Here is a 7,764-nt window from a genome sequence, read left to right as displayed (position 1 = left end):
TGACCTGGAGAGGGAAAGTGCAGAAGATGGCACCTGTTGGCCACCAGAGCCAGACTAACAAGGTATGTCCCCTGGGCATCAGCCACAAAAACTGGGATGCCCAATATGTACACAAGCTCTTTTTTGGACAATACTAGTGACCTGGAGCAATGCAGAGGGAGAGCATTCTGGAAAATACTGTAGTCAGCCTCCACACATGTGTGTAAAATTAGAGGTCTGCTCCTCAAATTGAAACTTTTAAGAAGGAAATAGGCCTCTTTTATGAAATGCCTGGCCATGTTTCAGTCTGCTGCCTCTGTGCTAGGTCTTTGGGGATTACCCATGGTCAGTACACATGAGCCCCTTTACAACTGTCTCTTAGGTCACTTTAGCCTGATGCAGGTCCCATTGCTGTTCAGAACTGCATGTTTTGAAGACCTATCTCTAGGTGATAGTTTTAAAAGCTGGGGCCCACACCAGAGTATGTGTTACAATGAAATTGCATCTCAGCCTCTCCTGTTTTGATTAGGGATTTTTTCTCGTTCCACAAATGTATAGGAGTCTTCTAGATTTCCTTCAGAGGGAACTGTTCTGTATGTAGCTGTAGATTTGGTGTGTCTTTAGGAGGAGGTAAGTTCAGGAGCCTCCCCTATGTTACGATCTTGCACTGGAACCTTGGAAATTATCAAATTTATCTAAACAGAATTACTATTGTATCTGTATTCTATTGACTCATGACTTTGAAATCTACCATAAACATGGATTCTAGAAAGCATTCTGTTAGATACATTCCATTAGAAAATATCCTTTTACCCCCAGGTGCCTGGGACACAGCATACATCCAACTTCCTCCTAACATCATGAAAGCATGAAGATGTCATTTCCTGCAGAAAAATATCCAGGAAACACAGGTAAATAGCTAGATATAATAAGACATTTAATGTTGATATGAGGGTCACTGGTCTATGGTCAGAAGGTGAAATTTTACCCAATTATATTAGCCCTTCCACCTCTACCCATTACTTTTAATGCATTTGTTAATTACTGATAAGGACATACTGCTATTTTGCGGATTGTTTTCTGGCTGTTTTGTAGATTCATTTAGATTCATTGTTCCTTATCCTACTGTCTTTCTATGTGTGTTTTGATGTCTTTAGGGGATTGGCACTTTTTGACTATTTTATGCTCTTTGTGTAATTACTACAGATTCTCTTGCAGTTACCAAGAAGCTTATACAACATAACTGCTGAAATTCTTAAACTTTTACTTCACATTTTAGTTTATTGATGTTATAATTTATTTATATTGTTTATCCAGTAATTTTATTTATGGTTATTTTTATACATTTGTTTTTAACTTTTAAAATGGTAAGTAATTTATGCACCATTACCATATTATGGAATCTAACTTTGACTATATATTTACCATTACTACTGAGTTTTATACTACCTTCTCATGTTTTCATGATTAGCTGGTTTTACTTCCAAAGAACTCCTTCAGCTTTTATTTGCTAAGGAAAGTCTTTATCTCTTTCATTTCTGAAGGACAGCTTTACCATTAAAAAAATCTTTTCAATTTTTTTTTTTTTTTGCTTTCAATATAGCAATTCATCACTTTTGGCCTAGTCTTACGAGGGTAACCTTGCATGCAACTCGACAATCTAATTATGTCTCAGTGTAACCCTATTCAGGTTCAACCCCTTTGGATCTAGATGCCCATTTCTCTCCCAAGGTTTGGGAAATTTTCAGACATTATTGCTTTAAATATGCTTTAGGGGTAAATATTATCACTCTTAAACATACCACTCTAGTTTAAAAGTTAAAAACAAATGTATAAAAATAACCATAAATAAAATTACTGGATAAACAATATAAATATGTAAATCGTAACATCAATAAACTAAAAAGGGAAGGAAAGTTTAAGAATTCCAGCAGTTATTTTGTATAAGCTCCTTGGTAACTACAAGAGAACAATCTGTAGTAATTACATAAAGACATGATAAAATTGTCAAAGTGTGCCAATCCCCAAAGATATCAAAACATACACAGACAGTAGGATAAGAAACAATGAATCTACAAAACAGCCAGACAATAATTTGTAAAATAGCATGTCCTTACTTATCAGTAATTACTTTAACAAATGCCTTTAAATCTCCAATCAAAAGACATAGAATGGCTAAATAGGTAAGGAAAAAAAAATCCAATGATACACTGCCTACAGAAGACTCACTTTAAAGATACACAAAGTGAAAAAAATGCAAAAAGATATTTCAAGCAAACAGTAACCAAAAAAGCAGGGTAGCTATACTTACATTAGGTAAAATAGACTTTAAACTAAAAATGGTATACAGTCAAAGAATGTCATCAAGCGTCAATCTAACTATTGTAAATATTTATGCACCCAACATCAGAGAAGCTAAATACATACAGCAAAAAAATAGCATAGCTATAAGGAGAAATAGAAATAAAATAGTTGGAGACTTTAATAACCCACTCTCAACAAAGTATAGATCATCCAGACAGAGAATCACTAAGGAAACAGCAGATTTGAACAACACTATAGATCAAGTAGAACTAACAGACAAACATATACAGAACATTCTGACAACAGCAAAATACACATTTTCCTCAAGTATACATGAAATATTTTCTAGGATAGACCATATGTTAGACCACAAAACAAGTCTTAGCAAATTCAAAAACATCCAAATCATATCAAATATCTTCTCTGACCACAATGCTAAAAAACTCGAAGTAAATAATTGGAGGAAAATTAAACAACACTTGAACAGTCAATGGATCAAAGGGGAAATAAAAAGCTATCTTGAGACAAATGAAAAGGAAAATACAGCATACCAAAACTTATGAGATTCAGCAAAGTTTGAAGAGGAAAGTTCATACCAATAAACACATTAAGAATCAAGAAAGACCTCAGGTAAACAACCTAACACTAGAAACCAGAAAAAGAAAAACAGACCAAAGTTAGCTGAAGGAAAGAAATAATAGAGCAGAAATAAATGAGATAGGTTTAAAAGTTTCCTATTTTCTTGTTCTCTAAGAGTTGGTTCTTTGAAAAGATAATTGACAAACTTAGCAAGACTAACCAAATCAACAAAATTATAAATGAAAGAAGGGACATCATAACACCACAGGAAACAAGGAATCATTAGAAGAAATGGGAAAATTCTTGGAAACATACAGCCTACCAAGACTAAACTGAGAAAAAATATAAAATCCGAACTGCTCGATTATCAACAAGGAGAATGAATCAATAAAACTCTCCTAATGAAGAAAAAGCCAAGGGACAGATGGCTTCGTCGGTGAATTCTACCAAATATTTAAAGAATTAATGCCAACCATTCTCAAACTCTTCCAAAAAAAGTCGAAAGGGAGGAAATACTCCCAACCTCATTCTATGAGACCAGCACTACCCTGATACCAAAGCCAGAAAAAGACACCAGCAGAAAACAAAACTACAGGCATATATCCCTGATGAATATAGATGCAGAAATTTTCAATAAAATGCTAGCAGATCAAATTCAGCAGCACATTTAAACGGGTCATTCACCATGACCAAAAGGAATCTGTTGTTTATCCCTGAGTTGCGAGGTTGCCGAACATGTGAATCAATGAATGTAAATCATCACAGTAGAATTAAAACATCGTGATCATCTCCATAAATGCAAAAAAAAATTATAAAATTCAACATCCATTCATGATAAAAATACAACAAATTAGTATTGCATGAATATAAACTATAAAGGCCAAATATGACAAGCTTACAGCTAACATCACACTTAATAGTGAAAGACTAACATTTTTCTCTAAGATCAGGAACAAGACAAGGGTGTCTACTCTCAACCACTCCTATTCAACACAGTATTGGGAGTGCTAGCCGGAGAAAATAGGCAAGAAAAAGAAATAAAAGGCATTAGAATTGTAAAGGAAGAAATAAAATTGTATTTGCAGATGCTATGATTTTATATATAGAAAATTATAGCCTCTACCCCAAAAAGAGATCTAATGAACAAATTAATTTGTGGGATACACAATTAACATACAAAATTAGTATAAGCATACACTAACAACAAATTATCTGAAAAATAAAATGATCCCATTTACAATAGCTTCAAAAACAATAAAATATTTAGAAATAAATTTAAGGAGGTAAAATCTCTCTATACTGAAAACTACAATAGGCTAATGAAAGAAATTGTAGAGGACACAAATAAATGGAAAGGTATATCATGTTCATGGATTGGAAGAATATTGTTAAAATGTCCATACTATCCAAAGCCATCTATAGATTCAATGCAATCCCTATCAAGATTCCAATACGTATTTTACAGAAGTAGAAAAAAAATACTAAAATGTACATGGAACCACAAAAGACCTCAAATAGTCAAAGCAATCCTGAGAAAGAGGAAAGCAGGAGACATCATACATCCTGATTTCAAGCTATATTATAAAGCTATAGTAATCTAAATAGCATATTGTTTTATAAAAATAGACACATAGTCCAATGGGACTGAATCAAGACCTCAGAATAAATCCATGCATATATGGTCAACTAATTGATGAGAAAGCCAAGAATACTCAATGGAAGAGAAAGACTTCAATAAATGGCGCTGGGAAAATTGAATATTCACACGTAAAGAATGAACCTAGACCCCTTAACACCACTCACAAAAATTAACTCAAAATGGATTAAAGACTTGAACTAAGATCTGAAATCATAAAACTCCTAGAAGAAAACACAGGAACAAAGCTCTTTAATATGGGACTTGGCAATAGCTTTCTGAATATGACACCTAAAGCACAAGTAAGAAAATAAACAGGTAGGACTACATCGAACTAAAAAGCTTTGCACAGCAAAAGAAATGAACAACAAAATGAAAAGACAACCTACGAAATAGGAAAAATATGCAAATCATATATCTGATTATAAAGAACTTATGTAACTCAATAGCAAAAAATATAAATAATCTAATTTTAAAATCATCCAAAAGACCTGAATAGACAATTTTCTAAAGACATCCAAATGCCCAACAGGTACATGAAAAGGTAGTCAACATTACTAATCATTAGGAAAATGAGGATCAAAACCACAATGAGGTATCACTTCACACCTATTAGAACAGTTATCATAAAAAAGACAAGAGATAGTAAATGTTGGTGAGGATATGGAGAAAAGGAAACCCTGTGGACTCTTGATAGGATTATAAATAGGTACAGCCACTATGGAAAACAGTATGCATGGTCCTCAAAAATTCACAAATAAGACTACTGTATGATCCGGCAATTTCACTATTTCAAAGAGTTATCTGTACCCCCATATTCACTGCAGCATTATTTACAATAACCAAGACATGAAAACAATCCTGTGTTCATCAACAGATAAATGGATTAAGTAAATGTAGTGTGTATGCATATTTTATATACATATATACATATAAATATATATAATGGAATACTATTCAGTCGTTAAAAAGGGAATCCTGCCATTTGCAGAAACATGGGTGAACCTCAAGGGTATTATGCTAAATTAAATAAGTCAGAGAAAGACAAATACAGTATGATCTCACTTATATGTGGAACAACAACAAATAAACTCAATAAAAAAGATCAGATTTGTGGTTACCAGAGGCAGGGGGTAGGAGACTTGGAAAAGGTATAAGATAAGTAAGTATTGGAGATGTAATATGCATAATGACTATAATTAATGCTGCTGTATTGTCTATTTAAAAGTTGCAAAGAGAGTAGAGCCTAAAGTTCTTCACAAAGAACATTTTTTAAAATCTATGAGATGATGGATATTACCTTACTGTGGTAATGATATCACAATATATGTAAATAAAGTCAGTATTCTATACACCTTAAACTTATACAGTGTTGTTTGTCAATTATATCTCAATAAAAAAATAAAGTTTAAGTACTTACTGTCAAGAAATTAACACATAAATTTAATTATACATAAAAAAAATTTTAAAGGCAGTGTGGTCCGTTTGAGAAACAACTTTAACTATCTTCTCTCTACCTGTAAGTATATTGTAATGATGTAAAATCACTTGGAAATAATGTGTGTATTGGGGAGGTTTACATATGTGATAGAAGTGTGAACCAATACCTACTATATATATCAAAGATCATCCAGGGAATGAAGATCAAATGGAATCCCAGTTTAGTTAAGAACTGTAATCTCTTGGTTGGCAACAAACTTCACTGGGGATATCCCTTACCTATTCAGTATCTGAGCCTTACCTAAGAGAATTCTGTTCGACTCAGTTATTTGTTGGAAAGATGAAAAACTTCTGGTCCATCACCAACAATGCCATCAACTGTTCTGGGTGCAGGACTTCATTTGTAGGTTGCAAAGAAGTAGGTCCATGTCAAAGATTAGTAAACCTAGAAAACAAAATGAAAGGAGTAGATTTAAAAAAATGGAGATGACATAAGAGGTGGGTGTTAAATAAGCAGTAACTTAATTGCAAGTGAATCAAGGTTTGGTCTCTAGTGTTTTGTTAGGGTACAGCCAATCTGTAAAGACAAGCTCACTTTAAAAGCAAGATCATTTTATGTGAGATATAAAACCCGAAAGCAACCCAAAACAAAACAAAACTCATAGACACAGACAAGTTTTAGTGGTTATCAGAGAGAAAGCGGGGATGAGGGAGATAGATAAAGGTAAAGGGGGCCAAATATATGGTAATGGAAGATTTGACTTCAGGTGGTGAACACACAACGCAATATACAGATGACGTATTATTGTATACTTGAAATCTATATAATTGTATTAACCAATGTCATATCAATAAACTTAATTTAAAAAAAGATCATCTTCCAATTGACAATCTCTCTTTATTCCTCGCACTGCTTTTGTTGAGAATCTTATCTGTGACCCAGTACTAATTTTGGCTTAAACTTCTAAAATGAATTTGAGTTGCCAAAAAGATTTGCAGAGCAGCCAGGAAGCCAGAAGGAAAGTTGCAAAACAGGATAGTCACAGATTAAACAAGGCTGGGTTTAACTTAGCTGACTCATCAGGTAATTCCTCAGAGAGGCAAGACGGTGTGGGCATTATGAGTGGAATGGAGACTAATTTGGGTGGCAATGAAAAGTAATTCTGAACAGGGACTTGGATGCAGGTTAATTGTTTTTGGAAAATGATCCCAATATCTAAAAGAGAAGAGCAGGGAGTGTAAGACAAGGATGGAGAAAGAAACAATGAAGGATGGCTCTGTGGGCGACCAGAGCTCAATCTCCCTCAAAACTTTCAGTATAGAGGTCATTAGAGCCCACTGGTCAATCTTGTTTTGAAGGACAAAAAGCTCAGGTGTCAGGCAATCTCCCATTAACTGTGGTACAAGGAATATCCTATCAGCCGTAAGTTAACTCACCATAATTAAAAGTTCCTCAGTGCCTCTTATAACAGCCTCTTAAGGCAAACTGCAAAAGTGCATCCTGTTTTGTTTTTTTTATTCTTGAGAAAGAATTGAGTAGCTCTGTATTTATGTTTCTATTTTCTAATTGCTACCTGAACTTTCATTTGCGTACAGAAACAGCAAATTTCCTCTTGTGTATCATATCATTGGAAAAGAAATGAACCCATGTTTTGGCTTAATCTCTACATGCAAAATGATGCACTTTTTTTGCAAAATGGCAAGTCTGTAACCTGTTTAGATTGGAAAGGTACATTTTCAGTTGTATTTAGCTGTCACATCAAAACGTAGTTTTTGAGGTGGCAACTTTAAACAGCTGTTACCCAGAATTCAGAGGCAGCTGAGCA

General features: G+C 33.9%; 1 long non-coding RNA gene across 1 annotated transcript in view; it reads right to left on the bottom strand.

Annotated features, from left to right (window-relative positions):
- Positions 1–682: 682 nt before the first annotated feature.
- The window catches only part of LOC111736303, a 354,031-nt gene continuing 346,949 nt past the window's right edge, over positions 683–7,764 (bottom strand). Inside the window, exons 4-5 of the long non-coding RNA XR_002779161.1 lie at positions 6,240–6,383; positions 683–863 (exon numbers count right to left, since the gene is read on the bottom strand). This is a non-coding gene — a long non-coding RNA (uncharacterized LOC111736303). The remainder of the gene's footprint in view (positions 864–6,239; positions 6,384–7,764) is intronic.

The sequence above is a fragment of the Pteropus vampyrus genome, unplaced genomic scaffold, assembly GCF_000151845.1.
Source record: "Pteropus vampyrus isolate Shadow unplaced genomic scaffold, Pvam_2.0 Scaffold19, whole genome shotgun sequence".
In the NCBI taxonomy this organism is placed as follows: domain Eukaryota; kingdom Metazoa; phylum Chordata; class Mammalia; order Chiroptera; family Pteropodidae; genus Pteropus; species Pteropus vampyrus.
The sequence above is the reverse complement of the archived record's forward strand: the minus strand, read 5'-3'. Positions and strand labels throughout refer to the sequence as shown.